The sequence below is a fragment of the Macaca nemestrina genome, chromosome 2 (assembly GCF_043159975.1).
Source record: "Macaca nemestrina isolate mMacNem1 chromosome 2, mMacNem.hap1, whole genome shotgun sequence".
In the NCBI taxonomy this organism is placed as follows: Eukaryota; Metazoa; Chordata; class Mammalia; order Primates; family Cercopithecidae; genus Macaca; species Macaca nemestrina.
The window spans coordinates 76,755,441-76,777,512 of record NC_092126.1 but is presented as its reverse complement, the minus strand read 5'-3'; the positions used below and the strand labels follow the sequence as shown (position 1 = coordinate 76,777,512).

The 22,072-nt window shown below is 33.7% G+C and overlaps 1 long non-coding RNA gene across 7 annotated transcripts in view; it reads left to right on the top strand.

Moving 5' to 3' along the window:
- The window catches only part of LOC105466370 (uncharacterized), a 216,731-nt gene that overhangs the window by 60,946 nt on the left and 133,713 nt on the right, over positions 1-22,072 (top strand). For all 7 annotated transcript variants that reach the window (XR_011619872.1, XR_011619874.1, XR_011619868.1 and 4 more), the window contains one exon: positions 20,330-20,433. This is a non-coding gene — a long non-coding RNA (uncharacterized lncRNA). The remainder of the gene's footprint in view (positions 1-20,329; positions 20,434-22,072) is intronic.

Sequence of the window (22,072 nt, the reverse complement as noted above, 5' to 3'; positions counted from 1 at the left end):
AAAAAAATTCAGAATGAAAATATTTCAAGAAAATAAAATCAATAAAAGTGAAATGTAGAAACTAAAAAAAAAAAAAATCAAAGTGAACTTTATAATTCTACTACCAGAGGCATTTTAAACAAAATAGATTTAATGAAAGGAGTCAATTATTTACTCAGAGCATGAAAGGTTTTTTTTTTTTTTCTTTTAAAGTGGAGAAAGTGGTAACGGAAATGTAGCTACAAAATGTATAACAAGAGTAAAAATAAAAGGATTGGGGCTATCAGAATATAGTTGCTTAGATGAGGGGACCGCACATGTCCTCAAATGCCATAAGGTACTATCTAATGACCCTTAGGGAAACATGGGATGGTGATTTTCTGAGTGCTCATGGGAGCCCAGACTGCAGCTGTATCTGTCTTTAGCTTCTAGGGGATTGCTACCAGAGGTGGAGAAGAAGCAGGTATCTCTTGCTTCACTACTTGCTTCAATCTTTCCTCAGTGCCTCCCATCCTGAACCTAATAAGAAACTAGGTAGTAATAGTGTTGGAGACATGCAGTTTTCTTGTTTTCATCTCAAGCATGGAACAGATTTTAAAAAGAGTGATTGGGGCAGAAATAAACAAGTAATACATGCATAGCATGTTAAATCTATTATTTAGGAAGAAAGAAAAAAAAGATAAAGATCTACCAGCTTAACAAAAAGGAAAAAATAAGAACAAAATGAACTTAGACAAAGTTTATATTAACCTTAAAATAATAAGAATAGATTAAGAGCTGGAGAAATTCAAGTACGCTTCATGTTCCTTAGGCAACCACTTTCACAGGCACATGGGAAAATTAGCTAATTATGTAGAAAGTGTAAAAAGAAATGAAGGCATAAAATTGGCTTAGTCCAGAACAAAGTAAACTCAATAGAAAAATAGGATTGAGCCTGATACAAGAAATCAGGACAAGCCACAAAGGGAGAGTAGAAACAAACAGTACAGACATATAGGAAAGCTGTTGGAAAGCAGTGCACACAAAATGGCAATGCAGCTTGAGAGGCCTGTTGACAGCAATGAAAACAAAAGACCCACTCAATTATTTGTGTGAAGTGATTGTTTAGAGAGAAAATTGGATCTCATAAAAAATAGTAATATAGGTACATACATTTATCTAAAAATAACTGTCACTTTTATGAGATAAAACCTATGTTATTTTAATTATTACTGACTTTTAATGGAGTATAGGGTTTCTACTTGGAAGCATGAAGATATAGAGTCAAAAAAAATATTTAAAAGAGCATGCCAAAACCTTTGGCAGTGTTCTTAATAAGCACTTCTTGATGTCTTGAATCACAGTGTTCATATGTAATCAGCAGGTGCTATTGCAAAGTAATTAGCTATTAATTTTACGTTCCTTGGGGGCCTGCAGAAGTAGTTTAGGATTATTCAAATTTGAAATCAGGAAAACAATGATTTTGGAAAATATAGGGTTGTCATTTTAATTTGGGGAGAGTTTCCAGAAAAATGCAAGAAATCAAAGAGCAGAGTCGTTCTCAAGTAAAAAGTAAACATTTGAAAATAATATTTAAATTTAATATAATTTATTTTTTAAAAAATAAAGTGGTAAACCAAACACATAAAAGGTAGCTATGGTGAGGTAATTATAAGTTCACACATTGAAAGTCACCCAGACTAATAGGGTTCAAATCTTGGTACTTGTCCTAAAAATTTTCAGTCTTTCAAAACCTGCATAAAAAAATTTATTATACTAAGTCTACTTTGTATGAAATGCATTCAACAGGAAAAAAAATCAAGATTTTGTTGATTTTGTTATTTGACAATATTTTAATTTTGAAATCTTTTTTTCTTATTTTAACCTTTCAATTATGCCAATGAACTTGATCACTTAACATCTCAGTTTCTTTAACTTCAAACTTAGAATAATAATGTTACATCCTTAGAGGGTGACACAGATTGAACAAGTTAATATACATACATACAATACACTTAGAAGAATATCTGATATATATCATGAATTTTAAAATGCTATATCTTCTCATTGTCATCTGACAGATGACTTAAGTTATCTTTTGATCAAGTATTTTATTCAGTTTCATGATATTTTCATAACTAATGGATGACTAATAGAGTAGTAAATGAGTCAACTGATAGCAATTATTTTAACTCTGAAGAAAAAAAATATTCTCTTTTTTTCTATCCTTAGGTCTATTTCATTCCATTGTCAACCTCAGTCTTATCACTACAACCAAAGTATGCTTTTTTCTCACTTTTATTTGAACTTTTTATTCTACTTTACATATAAAATCTGCACACATTTTGCCTCCTCCTCTTAGAAACATCCACCTGCCACATATACTTTAACTTGTCACAGCTTACATTCAGTTTGAAATTAACCTGCTCAGAACATAGTTCTCTGATCTATCATATTATATTAGGTACTGACGTCTAATGTCATTTCTCACTCTTTATAACGTTTATCCTATTTTAATTATCTTTTCACAGATTTATCTTTCTCATTACATATAAGCTCCTTGGGAGCTGCTGCTGTGTCTGCCTTATCTAAAAACCAAAATATTAGTTTATCTTAGGGCCTGGAATATGTGACATTCTAAATGTGTTAGTGCATTCTCACACTGATATAAAGAAACACCTGAGACTAGGTAATTTATAAAGAAAATAGGTTTAATCTCTCATGGTTCTGCAGGCTGTACAAGAAGCATGATGCTGGCATCTGCTCAGCTTCTGCGGAGGCCTCAGGAAACTACAATCCTGGTGAAAGGTGAAGGGGGAGCAGGCACGTCACATGGCCAGAGGAGGAGCAAGAGAGCAAGGAGGGAGATGCTACACACTTTTTTTTTTTTTTTTTAATTTATTTATTATTATTATACTTTAAGTTGTAGGGTACATGTGCATAACGTGCAGGTTTGTTACATATGTATACTTGTGCCATGTTGCTTTTAAACAATTAGATCATATGAGGACTGACTCCCAATCCCAAGGACAGTACCGAGCGGGACGGCGTTAAGACATTTCTGAGAAATCTGCCCCATGATCCAGTCACTTCCGACCAGGCCCCACCTCCAACATTGGGGATTACATTTCAACATGAGATTTGGGCAGGGACACACATCCAAACTGTATCACTATAAATGTGTGTGTGAAGTGTTAATAAAAATTTTTATGCAAATTAAAAAGTGCAGGTGTTCTATGCTATAAATATAATAAATGAATATAAATAAATCTGAAAATAAATTCATAATTACTATTTGAAATCTCTGGAGAGTGAACAAAAGCAGGCAGAAGTTGAAAAAATTCGACTCTTGAAAAAAGCATACTGGAAAAAATCAATTCTCATATGTTTTTTATATTGAGGGAACTCACTGGTCTGTTTGGTGTGATGTAAATAGAACTTAAGCAGAACGATTTTTGGCCTGAAGGGCTGAATTGCTGAATTTGTGGCTGCCAGAACAGGTGAAGTATCTGCATCAAAATTCCCTTTGAATCATTGGCTGACTCCCAAACTACTCAGGCATGGGAAGACTCCAAGCAGCTCAAAAAAAAAAAAAAAAAAAAAAAAAAAAAAAAAAAAAAAAAAAAAAAAAAAAAAGCACATACCTGGATGGCTGAGAGAACTGGGCAGAGATTTCAATTTTTGCTTAATGCAAGAGAGAGACTTGTTATTGCTATTTATTATTACCTTTTTAAATTTCAGCTATTATTTTTGGTACAGGAGGTACATGTGTAAGATTGTTACATGAACATGTTGGATGTAGGTAGTGAGCATAGTGTCCAATAGTAGTTTTTCAAACCAGGCTCCCTTCTCACCCTCCCCATTCTAGCATTCCATAGGGTCTATTGTTTCCATTTATGTTCATAGGTGCTCAATGCTTAGCTCTCACTTATAAGTTCAAACGTTCAGTATTTGGTCTCTTGTTCCTGGATTAATTCACTTATGATTACAGCCTCCAGATCCATCCTTTTTGCAAAGAACATGATTGCATTCTTTTTATGACTGTGAAGGATTTCATGGTGTATATATGCCACATATTTTATTCATGCAATACATCATTGAGGACCATCTGGGTTAATTCCACATCTTTGTTATTGTAAATAGCACAGTGATGAACATACAAGTGTACGTGACTTTTTGGTATGACGATCTATATTTCTTTGAGTATATGTCCGGCAATGATATTGATGGATCAAATGGTAGCTTTGTTTGAGGCCTTGGAGAAATCTCCAAAGTGCTTTCCACAGTGGCTGAACTAATTTACATTCTCACCAACAGTGTATAAACATTCCCTTTCTCAGCAGCCTTGCGAGCATCTGTTATTTTTTGACTTTTTAATAATATCCATTCTGTCTGGTGTGAGATAGTATTTATTGTGGTTTTGATTTGCATTTCTCTGATGATTACTGTTGATAAGCATTGTTTTCATATGTTTGTTGGTTGCTTATATGTCTTCTTTTGAGAAGTGTCTGTTCTTGTCTTTTCATCAGGTTTAATGGAGTTATTTGTTTTTGCTTGTTGATTTGTTTAAATTTCTTATAGATTCTAGATATTTGACCTTTGTTGGATGCATAGTTTGTGAATATTATCTCCCATTTTATAGGCTGTCTGTTTAACCTGTTGATAGCTTTTTTTGTTGCATAGAAGCTCTTTTGTATAATTATGTCTCACTTGTGAATTTTTATTTTTATTGTGATTGTTTTGGGGACGTGGGCGTAAACTCTTTGTCAAGGCCAATGTTGAGAAGGGCATTTCATAGGTTTTCTATAGTTTGAGGACTTACATTTAAGTCTCTAATCTATCTTGGGTTAATTTTTGTGTATACTGAAAGGTAACAGTCTAGTTTTATTCTTCTGTATATGACTAGCCAGTTACCCCAGCACCATTTGATGAATAGATGGGCACAGTGGATCACACCTGCAATTCCAGCACTTTGGGAGGCTGAGATGGGAGGGTCAGTTGAGGTCAACAGTTCGAAGAAAGAGAGTATTAATCAAGTCAAGTTAGAGTGCTGGTAAAAACCTCAGTCTTTACATAGCTGGAGTCTATCAAAATACAAAACCAAGCCTTCATGATTTCAGAAGTATCAACAAATAACTTAATTGTTTGCTTAAAAAAAAAGCAACCAACATACTTCAGAGAACGAAAACCTAACTGAAAGCCTCTGGATTGCATTATCTACATTGTTCAGTATATAATCCAAAATTACTACATGTAAGAAGAAACAGGAAAATGTGAGCCATATTTGGGGGAGAAAAGAATAACAAGTAATAGAATAAGACCTGGTAATGTGAGACTTAACAATCAGAAACATTAAATAAACCAGTAAAAATATGGGGAAGAATATATAGGAAATGACTATCATAATAAGTGAACAAACAGTAAATCTCAATTATGAAGTGAAAAACAAAATATAATACTAAATAAGAATCTCATAATTGAAAATTCCAATATCTGAAATGAATTTAGTTTATCAGAATGGTTAAACTGCACATTGAAAATAGCAGAAGAAAGTTTTAGTGCATGTGGAAAAAGATTAATAAAAATTATCTTATATAAAGAAGAAAAAATAAATAAAATTGACATAGTGACCTATAAGATAATGTTGAGTGGTCTACCACGAATGGATTTGGGGTCCAAAAAAAGAGAGGAGATAGAAGAGCTAGAGAAAGAAAAACAAAAAAAAAAGAACAATACAAAACAAAACAAACAAACAAAAACTGAGAAAAAAGAGCCTTAAATCTTTCAAATCTGATGAATAAAATAAATGTAGAAATCCAAAAGCTCAGCACAATTCAAAGACAAATCCTAATCAAACTATAGAAAATCAAAGATATTAAAGTAAAAATTGTTAAATGAAGTCACAACATGAATACTAATATGAATTAGGCCTGGTTTCTCCTCAAAGATAATAAAAGCCAGAAAATAATGCAACATCTAACGGTAAAACAAAATTATCAATCCAGCATCCTAGTCAGTTTAGGCTGCCATAACAGAATGTCATGGACTTGGTGACTTAAACAACAGATATTTATTTTCACAGTTCTAGAGATTGTGAAGTCCAAGAACAAGGTACTAGGAAATCCTGTATCAAATGAGGTCACTTCTGGATGGTCAATCTTGTGCCCCCAAAAAGCAGTGAGTAAAGGGGGAGAGAGAGGATGCGCCTATGTCCTGTCTTAAAAGAGCACTAATCCCATTTATGAGGGCTTCACTTTCATGACTTAATTACCTCCCAAATGCTTTACTTCCAAATACCATGAAATTAGGGATTAGGCTTCAACATATGAATCTGGGGCAAGACAAACATTCAGCCTATAGCACCTAGTGAAAAGTAAGGCATAAAATCAGATAATGTGATATCAGCTAAATTTACTAAAAAAAAATCATAAAGAAAATTGTACAATTAAAGGAAAATGATGTTAAATGAATCATTGACTCTAAAGGAGGGAATGCAGAAAACAACACACTGTTAAAGGCAAATTTTATTTAAACTTATAATATCTTTACATTGGAAGTATGTAACAGCAATGGGGAAAATACTAACAATAAGTAGACTCTGATAAGTTCATGGTGCTATTTTAATCCTTAGAGCAAAATAAAAGTGATTGTAAGTGCAAGAAGAGGTATAGCTTAGAAGACAATAAAGGAATCAAATAGGAACCCAAAATTTTTAAAAATATCTATTCCAGAAAAGACAGGGAAAGAGGTAAAGATAAACTAGATAACCACACAAAATAAATATAAAACAAAATAACCACATGGAACAAGCACAAAACAAATAAAAACGCATATGTTTATAGAGTTCAAAGTATTTAAAATATTTATCATACATTATCTAGAAGAAAAAGGTAAGATCCCATCTAGTATCAAAGTGCATATAAATTGACTTCCATTGTTGGTGGGTTTGATGAATATATTCAATATATTCTTCAATAAATTGAAAAAACAAAAAGAAGTTTTAAGAATATCCGTCTTCATCTTATTATCTGGTGGAACCCCAGTAATAGATATAAATGGTTTATTCCCAAGGATATAGAAACATTTAAAAACTTTGTAACTATAAAACCTAGTGATACTATTTCAAAATTGCAGTTGAAAACCTCATTGAAATATTTACAAATCTATCAACTCCTGTGCCATAATGCAGTAGACTATTTAAATTTTTTTTAAATTAGGTAAAATATATAAAAATACATTTGACAGAGTATATGAATATTGTTATTCAAGCTACTGATATTTATTTACGAAAGACCCATGCTTACATTTTGAAGCATCTACCTTATGAATAGAAAAGTACTTGTTATGAACTGAATTTCTGTGTAGAGAATATGTACATCAATGTTGTTGCTCTAATTGGCCAGTATGAACAATAAGTGGCTAGCATGATGGAGGCCCTGTGAAGAGAAATATCTTCCAATGCGTGTTAAGATAAATCTTTCAAAAGATTCAAGGATCTGCAAATTCAGTAAAGATTTTAGAGGTCCAGTAATGAGAGACATGTTAGGATATCACCTTCAAAATAACGGACAAATTGTCCATTTTACATTCCATACCACCAAGAGGGAGGCACAGTGTCCACATGTGCTTTCAATTTCTGAAAGATATATTCCACCCTTAGAAATAATTATCCAGCTCATATATCGGGTGACATAGAAGGCTGTCAGTTTTTAACAGCTTTTACAGACCACCCACTTTCCTTAGCTCATGGCTCCTCATTTCATCTTCACTCAAAATGAGACATTTATGTAGCCAACAGACACATGAAAAAATGCTCATCATCACTGGCCATCAGAGAAATGCAAATCAAAACCATAATGAGATACCATCTTACACTAGTTAGAATGATGATTATTTTAAAAAGTCAGGAAACAACAGGTGCTGGAGAGGATGTGGAGAAATAGGAACAGTTGGTGGAACTGTAAACTAGTTCCACCATTGTGGAAGACAGGGTGGCAATTCCTCAAGGATCTAAAACTAGAAATACCATTTGACCCAGGCACCCCATTACTAGGTGTATACCCAAAGGATTGTAAATCATGCTGCTATAAAGACACATGCACACTTAGGTTTATTACGGCACTATTGACAATAACAAAGACTTGAGACCAACCCAAATGTCCATCAATGATAGACTGGATTAAGAAAATGTGGCATGTTGCACCATGGTATACTATGCAGCCAGCCAAAACAAAGAATGAGTTCATGTCTTTTGTAGGGACATGGATGAACCTGGAAACCATCATTCTGAGCAAACTATTGCAAGGACAGAAAACGCAACACTGCATGTTCTCACTCATAGGTGGGAACTGAACAATGAGAATACTTGGACACAGGGTGGAGAACATCATACACCGGGGCCTGTTGTGGGGTGTGGGGAGGAGGGAGGGATAGCATTAGGAGATATACGTAATGTAAATGACGAGTTAATGGGTGCAACACGTTGACATGGCACATGTATACTTATGTAACAAACCTGCACATTGTGCACATGTACCCTAGAACTTAAAATATAATTTTTAAAAAGTCAATTTTGGTCCAAATTGTTCTCATGCTGTTATTTCTTTAGTTCTCTGAACACAGCTGGGAAAGAGTCTCCACTTATACAGACTCATATGTTTAGATGGTGTCCACTGGGATAGACCGGGATAATCTCCCCATTGCAAGGCTGTTAACTTTAATCATATATGTAAATTATCCTTAGTCATGTAAGCTAACGTAGCTACAGTTTCCAAGGACTAGGATGTGGACCTCTGAAAGTCTATTGTTCTGCCTATCACACCAACCTTCCCATCTTTCTGTTTTCATGTTCTTGACAGCCAGGCCATGAACAACTTCTCATGAGTGTATATTTGAACTATGTTCCACTCCTCTTTTCATTCAAAGTGTATGAATAGGTATACAAGCTGATGCTCTGACCATGAAGAAAATTTTTTTCTCACTACTTTCTTTCAAGATCTTCATTGAGTGGAATTCTACTGTGGTAATTAATCTGTTTTCGCTTGCATCAAAGTATCAGCCAATCAGTCAGGAATTCTTACTACCATATGTCTGAACTGAGCTGTGTAATAGTGGTGGATGACATGAGACCTGTATTATCTGATGATGTAGCTTGCTTGTGCCTTCAGTTCCCACTTGTACTCAATCCTGGTTATCCTATCTCCATCGTAAAATTGGTTATTTCTGGGTTTGTCTTTGACTTGTTGAATTTTGTAGAACCCAATTTATGACTATCTATTCCGGACACGTGGTCAGTTATGAGGTGTTCCATCTCTACAGGTGCCCAATGTCAAGTCAAGAGGTATTTTCCTAAAAAGCATGTATTTCTTTAAACTGTTGGATAAAGACATGGTTCAGGGTTCTAATTTTCCCATTGGGGCACTTCATAAACTCTAAAGAGTGTATTTTACCACCTCTACCTCTATAATATAGTATTATACCTCTAACATTCTGTGGCATAGAGTCTACTGATTGTATGTTCCAAGCAGCAGGGCTGCTTGCATCACAACCTGAACATTCTACCCATCCCTTTCTTAGTCTGGGCTTCATTTAAAGCTAGGAGATTTTTCTGTCACCATGTGCAGGAGTCAGAGCAATATTCCTAGGAGTAGAACATGCAGAAGAGGACTATTAGGCATTATTGTCCCTTATTGGTGTTGGGATATTCAATAAATGCAATATATTTTTCTTTATTATGGAGGGGATGACCAGTATGTCCCAGACCATAGGCACACAAACATAAAAAGTTTTACTAATGTAGTCTTTTCATTTTCTACAGTTTACCTTCCACGATCTGGATTTCACATGCCTTACCAAGGTCTTCAATGGGCTAGCCTTTTCTTGCTCCACTAATTATGATGACATCAGTAGAATGGATTAGTATGAAATTCTACAAAATGTCAAACAGGTCCAGATCTCTTTGAACCATATTACAAGCGAAGGTGAAAAAATTAACATAGCCCTAGAGAACAACTACTTTGTTTGCATGTTTGTTTGTTGAAAATAAATACAATCCACTTTTCTAATGTGAATGTAAAATAACTCATTTGCTAACTAAATAGCTCCACACTCTGCCCCTGAAAATGCAAATCTGCACCTGCAAAAACACCATATCTGCCACAGTACCTGTGATTACAGCTTGGCTAATTAAGATAGTTCACTGTCATTATCCAGAATCCATCTGTGTTTTTTGTTTTTTAGTTTTTTGTTTTGTTTTGTTTTGTTTTGTTTTGTTTTTCCAGGAACCAGATAGGTAAATTAAATTGAAATGTGATAGGGATGACTACCACCTTGCATTTTTAAGTCTTTAAATGTGTCACCAATTTCTGCCATTTTCCCCATTGTATGCTATGAAACAATGCCTGTAATAACAAACCCCACGATATGGAATGACAGAAGGCACAAGCAAACTACATTATTAGAGTACAGGCCTCGTGTTTTGATTTGCTGTTTTGGAGATGGAAAAAGGTAAGGAATTGGAGGCTCCTACTTGGCTTTGTTCACTATAATATTTCTTACTCTGCTGTATACAGATCTGGGCTTTGTGCCTACCAACATGTATGTTTACTGCAATGAGAAATTCACTGGCTAGGCAATGAGCACTTTATACGTTCATAAATCCCATGAACTCACTCACTGTGACCTAGATCCAGCCCAGAACTATTTATATTTGGCCCCACATATAGCCTAGAGCCATAGTGGCCCTTCTAATCTCCAGACATAAATGACAACCTTGACTCGATGTCCAATAGTCCTTAAAATATTTGAGTACCTCCTTTTTGCTTGAGATACCTGAATACACATATTTATGTAATTTTAACATATATTAAGAGACTCATTGCTGAGTAGACTTGCATTGTCAGTACAATCTTCCTTTATGGGATCAGACGATTTTTTTCATGCATTGAGTTCTGTGTATGAAAATGGGCTCTAGTTCGGAAACTGAGACAGAATTAGGGAGTTTTTATTGGAACAACTATCTCAGCCTCATGATCTCCTTTGAATTCTTATTTATTGATTGATTGATACAGGGTCTTACTCTGTCACCTACGCTGGAATACAGTGGCACGATCTCAGCCCAATGCAAACTCTGCTTCCTGGGTTCATGCGATTCTCCTGACTCCCAAGGAGCTGGGATTACAGGCGCGTGCCACTACACCTGGCTAATTTTTGTACTTTTAGTAGAGATAGGGTTTCACCATGTTGACCAGGCTGCTCTCAATCTCCTGACTTCACGATCCACCCCCCTCGACCACCCAAAGTGTTGGGATTACAGGCGTGAGCCACTGCAACTTGCCCCTTTGAATTCTTTAATGGTACAACTCGAGATATGCTCATAATTGTTATCATCCTATTTTGTTCCTATATATGTTTTGGTCCATTATTTTGTGTCAGACCAATTTGACTGTTTCTCCAAATTGCCTTACCAAAGTTTTGAAATCAAAGACTTTGTACACATAGCTTTTGAGGGTTTGATTTCAATCTGGCATTTATTGTTGCAGCTCCTATTACCCCCAGTGCTGTTAGTGAGCCCAGTTTTGCAACAGGGTCTCCTACCGTTAGCTTCAGGTTTCAGAGTAGCTACCACTGACTTTTTAGTAATGATGGTGCCCCTCTCATCAGCATAGTTCTCATTGCTTTGGGAAATGATGTGTTTTCCATGCCATTCATGGGAATGTATTCACCTGAGCGTTTTCTAGTCTTACAGATCGTATCCAATCTCATATGCCAACTTCTCTGAGCATTTTAATTCCTTCTTCCAACATTTATTTTTGTAATTCTGGCATTTCACTTCACTTAAAGGGGTGAATGGATTTCTTTATACATTTAGAAGCCTCCCCAGAATCATGTTCATACTGTCTCTCAGTGTTATTCTCAGTATGTTAAATCCTGTATCCTGGACGAGTTCTGCCATGTTAATAAATCATAATACATCCAAATGTATGCTTCAGTCCCTGTATTACAAGACTCTCAGAAGCCAAAAATATGTGCACTCTCCAGGACCCTAACAGGACATGTTGGCTAGGTCTTTCAGTTTCTTCATGTTATAGTTCCTTTTCTTCCATCAGGCTCACCATGCTTCTGCCAGGATTCTGTTATGACTTAATTATAGTTAATAGCCTAATGTCCAGGAGGAAGGGAAGGTAGGGGCACATTATGAGTGCGGGCCTATTGTCTTTCAGAAAATAGTTATCTTCTTTTTATATAAACAAGATGTGTATGGAAGTACGGGTAGAGGGAGATTAAATGCTGTCATTAATGGAGAGTAGATTAATGGACAGGTGGTTCAGAGGAATCAAGAGCTTCAAGATTTGGGTGCATCAACCTATTTTTACATCATGATTCAAGATTCTTTTCTAGTAGAGATCTGATTTTGGCATACCAGATTTTCTTTGGTTGGACTTTTAAGTTTGTTTGAAATTTGGTTACTCTTACAATAAATTCCTAGTCTTGATCTTATCTTTTATCTGCCTGCTACATGCAGATGAGAACATCTTTATATGAGACAAGTGAGGCCCTGTGGCTTTCACAATTAGCTTCAAATAAACAATTTACTATTCTCTCTCATCTTTTTGTTGTCCTTTCCTTGAACACCAAGTGATCTTAACAATACCTCTACAATTCTACTGCCCTTACAGTTACATTTCTCCCCTGCCACATAATTCTGAAAATCTTGATACATTGTACAGTTTAGTGTATCCTTTTCCTTTAGATGTGCCTCTTTAGTTCACTCTGAGTGAAAATTTTAACAATTGCCTTTTTGTGACAAGATATCTGTGCCCTTGCTACCACTAGTTATCTGGTTCTCATGCCGAAGAGGTGTTAGGAACAGTGCCAAAATCCAATCTGAGTAGTTGCTTTCTCCAATCGCTTCTGGTACCAAGTGTCACAGCAGGTTGTGTTTCATAGGAAGCAGATGGGTAGCTCTGAACTCTGTCCCACAGAGCTGTCCCAAATTGGGATAAGGTAATGAAGCATTTTACTACAGCATTTCTTTCAGTCCCTGGTTTAGGACTGTCCTGGAAAAGCAAGGCAATTTTCCTCAGTTGAAGTAATTCCAAAAGAAATCTGATAGCTGAGGGCCATCTCCTAGCTTCATTACAAACAGCTAAAAATGAAGATTAAGGCAGTGCCTCACAGAGTACTTTTTACATCGTAATTTAAAAATTATTTAAATTTAGCCTTATATGCTCAACTGAGGCTCTATTAAGATATAAAATGCAATACAAATACTTTTATCTCTGAAAATGAAAACATGAGAAAACATTGACAGAGACTGTGATGTAGAAAGGGAGAGAAAGGATGGAAAAAGAATATATCTCGTACCCTCAAGTTTCATGATAAGTCATGATGTGACTGAAGATGTGGAATATGAAATTTTAAAATTGAATGTAGTAAAATAGCAATATAAATATTAAAATGGAAGGAAGAAAGAAAGAGAGCTGAATGGGAGTTAAATAAGGTGGCAAAATGTCATTTTTTAGATTAAGTTATCAATTATATCTTACTTTAACTGATAAAGCAAAATTGATTTATTAGTATATGAATTAGAGTTATGAAAGTAAGCCACACACCAAGTTGAAATAGAGGCTTTTAAAATAATTAAACTTTAAGGAGTGAATGGAGATGGGGGTTGGTAGGACAGGAGATTGACTCTTTTCATACCAGATTTTTCTGTTTGTATCTATCTTGTTTGTATTTTGAAAGCAATGTGTTAATATGTGCACTAAAAATAAAGCAACAATTATTGTTTTGGAAAAAGAATATTTGTAATTATGCAATTTAAGTTAAATTATTTAGTAAAGATTTACTGTTTGATTGTATTGCTAGAAGCTATGAGGAACTTGGTTAACATACAAAGTTAATTCCTCTGGATGTCAAATATGTAATATCAATGTTCAGAAGAAGCTGAAAATATTATATACACAAATCCACAAAATATGTTGTGGTCTTGGCATAGATCATTTAATCAAGTGAGGTTTGTATTGATACTTTCAGTTTCCATTTGTATCTTACTGTCTTCCCCAGTACTCATCTCATCTCTTTCATTTCCTTGAAACTCTCTGTTTAGAGAGTTTTGAAATTATATGTAATACCTTGAGTAAGATAAGACAATTTTTAAAGAGTTAGCTGTAGTGGATGGGGTGACTTTTGTGTGTGTGTGTGTGTGTGTGTGTGTGTGTGTGCCTGTATGCATATATATGTCACAGATAAAAAAACCTGTCATCTGAATCCTCACCAATTAAGAATAAAGGAAAGCATTTTTAAGTATTAATGTAAGCTCCTCTGTAGTAATATGTTGCTTTTGTAAAGTTAAGAGCTTCATATTTTTTAGATGTCTAGATTTTTAGTTTTTCTTATTAAATTGTTGTTTTTTCTATTTTATTTTTTTCCCAGCTCATAGACTCAATTTTTTTTAATGTGAATATCAACAAATTATAATGGCAAACAGCACTTTCTACTACATCAAAACTACTGCTCAGCAAATTGAGGGCAACATGCCAGAAAGTCAAAAAATTGCAGAAATGATCCACAAATGCTTTGTGAATAAAGTCCTTAATCTTGGATACTAACTATACCATCTGTTCTCTAACCATGCAATGTTGTTTCTCAAAAAAATGACTGATATGAATCATCCTTATTAGAGAAGAAATGTTAAAAAGCCACATGAAGTAAGGAAGTTCTTTTTATTCTTTTAAGGTTTCCCTCCTCTGCAAAGGAAAAAATGAGTTAAATACACAACACAAAGTTTATAGTTAAAAATGAATAAAATAGTTAAATGAAAATTAATTTTTAAATAGGTGAGAAAAACTGAGCAGTAATTCACTTTCACAAATGAACGAATATTTAAAGAATAAGGATGAAATCATGAATTAATAACAAATCTCAGATAAATGGTGGCTACATTTGTTGCTTTCCTTGAAAAAGCAAATTTGTCTTTGAAAATAAGAATAAATTAGATCAATGTTTAAAATAGATGTTTCAGTATAACTTAATGAAACTGAAATAATAAAAATCCTTTTCTAATTGGGGGAACTCTTGACCAATAACTGTAGAATGCTCTTTTCCCTTGCACTTATGAGTAGATATATTCATATATATGGTGTATATATATATGTGTATATATATACACACACACACCTTTTTATACTTATAGTAGACAAAATATGTCTATATTTTAAATATATATAATATATACATATTTTAAACTTATATATAATATATAAATATTTTAAACACACACACACACACACACACACACGTATACATATATATTACTACTACTTACAGAAACTCAAGACTGGTACCAAAGCACTGGGCTGGTAACTAAAGCTTAATGAAGAAGTAGAATTAATGTCCTTTTCAGGGACACGGATGAAGTTGGAAACCATGTCTCTCAGCAAACTAACACAAGAACAGAAAACCAAACACTGCATGTTCTCACTCATGAGTGGGAACTGAACAATGAGAACACATGGACACAGGGAGGGAACATCACACACCGGGGCCTGTCAGGGGGTGGGGGACTAGGGGAGGGATAGCATTAGGAGAAATACCAAATATAGATGACAGGTTGATGGGTGCAGCAAACAACCATGGCATGTGTATACTTATATAACAAGCCAGCATGTTCTGCACATGTATCCCACAACTTAAAGTATAGTAATAAAAAAAAAAAAAAAAAAAAACAGAAGTAGAAGCGGCATGAAATGCAGTAAGGGTCATCTTGTATGTGAGCTGGTAGAAATTGGCAGCAGTTCATCAAACTAAGGCTCACGTACATAATATAATACAAATTGCCAAATCTAGATTATGGAAAATTTTATGAAGTGGTTTGTGAATAGAATATAATAAAAGAATAGAATAGAATAGAATAGAATAGAATAGAATAGAATAGAATAGAATAGAATAGAATAGAACAGAACAGAATAGGAAATTCTAAAACTCTAAAGGCTCTTTGGAAGTCTTTTTGATGCCTAGATAGCTCCAAAATAGCTTGTTGTAAGACAGTAGGAAAATGCTCTAAATGTTTTCAACATCATCATCTTAAACTTACCCAACAGATCCAAGACTTTTGTTGAATGCTGTGGCTAAAAATGGCTTTATTTCTTTTATGTTAACTTACTTCTTAGAAGACTAAAACAACATCTTCATCTGCTCAAGAATGTTCTGTTATATGTCACACAAAAGAAGCATAATTTCTGGAGTAATTTGGAAATTATTAAAATTTAAATATCTCATTCTTAAAAATTGGAAGCTTATCTTTACAATCAAGCAATTCATACACTGTGCAATTCACTCAGATAAAAGATTTTGCCTTTCTAGTTTGACATTTACTCATTCATTTGTATGACTAAAACCCCACTTCTTTTATGCCACAGAAGATACAGTGCAACTGATACATATACATAAATTTGACTATGCTGATGTTACTGTTTCTTCTTCTCATTTACCTTTTTGGATTCCATTTCAACATTAGCTTTTGCATAGTTGTAAGTACTTATATAAATATTCATGAAACAAATATTCTACCTAACTATTGTGTATCATTTGCACTGTTGCCATAAACATATTTTTAAACTGGCTATAATCTGTAAAAGACAATATTCTTCATAGTTATTATTAAATATTAACAAATCTATTAATTTGATTGACATTATAAAAATAATTAGCAAACTTTCTCTTTTCATTTGCAGTAAGCATTGAGTACTCATTTACTTATGAATTTAACAGAGGTCCTGAGAAACATAACAATTTACCAAATGTCTGGAACAGAAATAATAGATGAACAAATGCTTAAATTTTTTAAATTATTGTTTTAATTCTATTAATTTCATATTAGGCTACAGAAGAATAATTACTAGAAGTATGTAATGGAAAATGGAAAAACATAAAATTCAGGAAAGTAGTTCACACAAAACTTTTTCTCCGTTAATATTGATAAATTAAAAAGCACAAGAATCACATAGTTTTTGGATCATGTTTTGTTTTACAATTTCTTTCCAAACTACTGCACAGCCCTTAAAGATGCTGATCCCATCTGTGATGGTTAAGTAGAATATTTTTGCATTAAGTATGTCTAACTAGGATTTAAAAAAAAAATGGAAAATGCTCCCTGAATTTTCTTTTAGATTATGAAAATAAACTACATCATTTTCAGAAAACTACTGTCATAAGAAATATGATTTAAAAGATTTTCAAAAATTTATTATACAAAATCTGGAGATATATTGGCGACTTTCTAATAGCTTCAAGTTTATTCTGAAAAGGCTCTAAAAATATGTACAATGAAAACTCATCTATGAAAAAAATCTTACATTTTAAATAGGCCCTTAGATATCTACATATTGAGTAATCATATTATTGACAACCACCATATTTGTGCCTATTAGCACAATAAATTTGATTAACATGATATTTAGATGAGAAAGTTTTACACTGTGCATAAGAAATAATGGGTTTAAAAATTTGTGTTTAAATCTGGAAGATAAAACTAATGCTTCTCTTTAGATTAGATTTAAGTGAACTGATAAACTACCTTTAAAAATTAGAAATTTAGTCTCTTCAGAACGAAAATGAAATAATTTACAATGTAAATGTATTTTTAAATATTTCACATGGATTATTCTAGGACAATTTCAGGATTTAGAGTATTATAAACCATGAAATACGTGATACAAAACAAAACATTACAGACTTCAGACAATAGGAGTGCTAGTTCTAAACATTAGATTATTCCTCAGCCGACGTCTGCATGTTATTCTTAAGAAGATAGATCAATATATTGCATAATACAATTAGTATAGAGATAAAAGGCATAGATCAAAATGATGAGATTTTTATGAGGTAGTGCTTATTGTTTGCCAGCAATGCATGATACAGTCATGCCAGGAACAGCATCCAATTTCTAGGCTGTAAAAGATTATTCATTCAGAAAACAAAGGAATATTTATGTTATCAACAAGCTAGTCATAAGGAATGCAACATATGTCATTAGTAAATGCAAAATGAATTTAATTGCTATTCCACCTCAAATATCCATTTTAGTGTGGAAGTTTTAGGGGAAACCGAGATGATTACACGTGCCTATAACTGCAAACTCTAGTAGAAAGACATATTTGTCAGAAAAATATTCATGATGTATTCAACTGAATAATTATTTATACTATTCATGAAATGAATTATAACAAGATCTAGGACATTTAAATGTATTCTAAATCACCATCCCTGAAATGCACTTGTATATAACATAAAAATAACAATGGACAATTTAAATAAAGGAGTAAGGATAAAATTGACTAATTACCAGAATAAATAGGACACATATCTGTAATAGGTGCTCAAGGAGGGAGAAATTAGCATGAACTAGAGCACTATTTACCACTGTGCCATTCTTCATGGACAGTCTTCACACGTTTTGTCATAAGCACACACCACCTGTTATCTTATTTACTTTGAATCTACACACAATAAATATTCAATCAACTCAAATTTAGTTTTCATGCATTTTTTTAAAAAAAGAGATTAATGAGGCTTATTTTTGCAGGAAATTTTGCCCAAACATTTTGAGGCATTATTAGTGTGAAAAGGAGAATTTTCCATAGACTGACCTCTTTTCACACACACACACAAACACACTCACACTCACACTCACACACACTTTGAGATGGAAGCAAATAATTGGCAGGAAACTACAACCATCATTGCAGTCAACAAGAAGTAGCATTACCTCAATTGCAGATGTTGACAATATCCTGACTAACAGGACACTCAGCCCTGTGCAATTCGCAGAGGAAACAAAGCTGGAAACACCAATAATGAGCTGATACTCCTAAGGGGAACTGAAGTGATCTGAGATTGTGAAATTGTTACTAGCAAACGCCAAAGTACATTTGTTGTGGAGGAAAACTTTTCCAATTTGGGTCCACAGGCTACCCACAGGTTGTGATAAAACAATAAGCTGAAAATCATAAAGTCGATAAACATAAGATTTATGCTGGTAATAATTATGCCTAGAAATAATTTATTTATTATTTATGCCAGTCAGCCAAAACAACCAACAGTCCTAGCTCCTCACTACAAAGTGCATATTTTGGAATTATCAGATACAGATTTTATAACTGAATGCATAAAATATTTAAATATATAAAATACATAGTTGCTAAGTGATAAGGAGGTATTACTAGGAATTAAGTGTTATATAAGCAGTCCTGAAGAGGAAAATAATGAACTGGAAGAAACAGCTAAAGAACATCGTCTGAAAGAAATGAATTGAAAAATATTTAAAAGAACATTAAAAAGAATACCTTGACTATAAGTCCTCAAGAGAGAATAGAGAGAATGAAGGAGAGGCAGTGTTTAAGAAATTATAGTTTTTTAAGAACTTGTTTAATATGTGAATCTACAGATCAGGATGCACACTGTATACAAGAATAATACAAATAATATATACTCACTTATAAATCATGTGGAACACCAAAGACAAAGCAACTACTTTAAAATAGCCAGAGAGAAAGAAGACGTTAAATACAGCAAAACAACAATTAGAATGATAGTGGACTTTTTGAATGCAACAATGGAGTAAGAGGACAAAAACGTTAGTCTCTCCCTGTAAAAAATATCTATAGATTATGAAACCTAAAGAATTTACCCCAGCAATTGGTTTAAGACACAAGAAGTGATGGTGGCCGAGTGCAGTGACTCACACCTGTAATCTCAGCACTTTGGGAAGCCGAGGTGGCTGGCTCACTTGAGGTCAGGAATTTGAGACCTACATGGCCAACACAGTGAAATCCCATTTCAACGAAAAGTACAACAATTAGCCTGGCATGGTGATGCATGCTACTCAGGAGCCTGATACAGGAGAATTAATTGAACTCAGGAGATGGAGGTTGCAGTGAGCCAAGATAGTGCCACTGCACTCCAGCCTGGGCAACAGCAAGAAGACTCTGTCTCAAAAAAAAAAAAAAAAAAAAAAAGAAGAAGTGATATAATAAAACAGTAAAAACATATGCAAATCATAAAATGTGTTCTTATATGTGTTTTTTGATTAATATAAGTATACCTTTCTGTGAAATATGAGTACAACTGCTGGGTCATAGGATATGATTACATTCAACTCTAGTAAATAGTATAGTGCTAAGCAATTTTCCAAAGCAATTGTATCAGCATATACTCTTCATATTAGTACATACTACTGTCTATCTTCTATTTATTTATTCATTCATTATTCATGCTGGTGAACATGTAATGATATAACATTAGTTTTAATTTACATTTTCCTGAAGACAGATAGTTGATTGTTACTGTTTTAATTTTCATTTTCTTCCAGATTCCTAAAATCAACACTACCCAAATTTCCATCAAAAACAAAGTGGATAAATTCATTGTGATGTATTCATACACTGAAATACCATTTTCCAGTAACATGAATCAGTAAGTATAGACAATTACATGTATGAATTTTGTAAACATAACCTTCCAGGAAAGATGCCAGAAACAAAAGTAAGCACTGTTTGAATTTGTTTATAAAATGTTGAAACACAGGCAAAAGTAATGTATAATGTTAAAAACCAGAGTACTGGTGATCCTTGGGGAAAACTGAGTAGTTGCAGTAGGAGGCAGGGAATGGTGATGAAGACACAGGTAATATTTCTCTATCTTGATAATGGCAAAAAAAAATGTGTTTACTTTTTGAAAAACCATCCAACTTCAAGAGCAAAATACCAAAAAAAAAGAGAGACAGATATTACTAAATTGGCTTATAAGAAATTTAGTTATTTGTTATTTATAAAATATAAATAGAAAATACAAAATAAATTAAAATCAAGTCTGAAATAAGGAATGTATAATAAATATTACCCCAAAGAAATCTGGTATATTCAAATAAAATAAACTTTAAAATATAAAACATTAATGGGGATAGAAGAAGTAATGAATACCGATAAAATAAAGTAAAATTTAAGAAAATTCGAAGAAAAAATTGACAATCCTTTATTATATGAGAAATGTGAACAGAATACTTTTAAATTATTGATAATTAAATCATAGAAGAAATATGCAGTAAATTTAAAGAATTAATTTACCTCATCTAATAGGCTTATAGATAACTCTGCTCCCAATAGCTAGAACATATCTATTCTTTTCAATTACACATGAATTATTTATATAAATTGATGAACTCCATAAAACAAATTTCTTTTTTTTTTTAATTTATTTATTATTATTATACTTTAAGTTGTAGGGTACATGTGCATAACGTGCAGGTTTGTTACATATGTATACTTGTGCCATGTTGGTGTGCTGCACCCGTCAACTTGTCATTTACATCAGGTATAACTCCGAATGCAATCCCTCCCCCCTACCCCCTCCCCATGACAGGCCCCTGTGTGAGATGTTCCCCTTTCTGAGTCCAAGTGATCTCATTGTTCAGTTCCCACCTATGAGTGAGAACATGCGGTGTTTGGTTTTCTGTTCTTGTGATAGATTGCTAAGAATGATGGTTTCCAACTGCATCCATGTCCCTACAAAGGACACAAACTCATGCTTTTTGATGGCTGCATAGTATTCCATGGTGTATATGTGCCACATTTTCTTAATCCAATCCGTCACTGATGGACATTTGGGTTGCTTCCAAGTCTTTGCTATTGTGAATAGTGCTGCAATAAACATACGAGTGCATGTGTTTTTATAGCAGCATGATTTATAATCCTTTGGGTATATACCCAGTAATGGGATGGCTGGGTCATATGGTACATCTAGTTCTAGATCCTTGAGGAATCGCCATACTGTTTTCCATAATGGTTGAACTAGTTTACAATCCCACCAACAGTGTAAAAGTGTTCCTATTTCTCCACATCCTCTCCAGCACCTGTTGTTTCCTGACTTTTTAATGCTCGCCATTCTAACTGGTGTGAGATGGTATCTCATTGTGGTTTTGATTTGCATTTCTCTGATGGCCAGTGATGATGAGCATTTTTTCATGTGTCTGTTGGCTGTATGAATGTCTTCTTTTGAGAAATGTCTGTTCATATCCTGTGCCCACTTTTGGATGGGGTTGTTTGTTTTTTTCTTG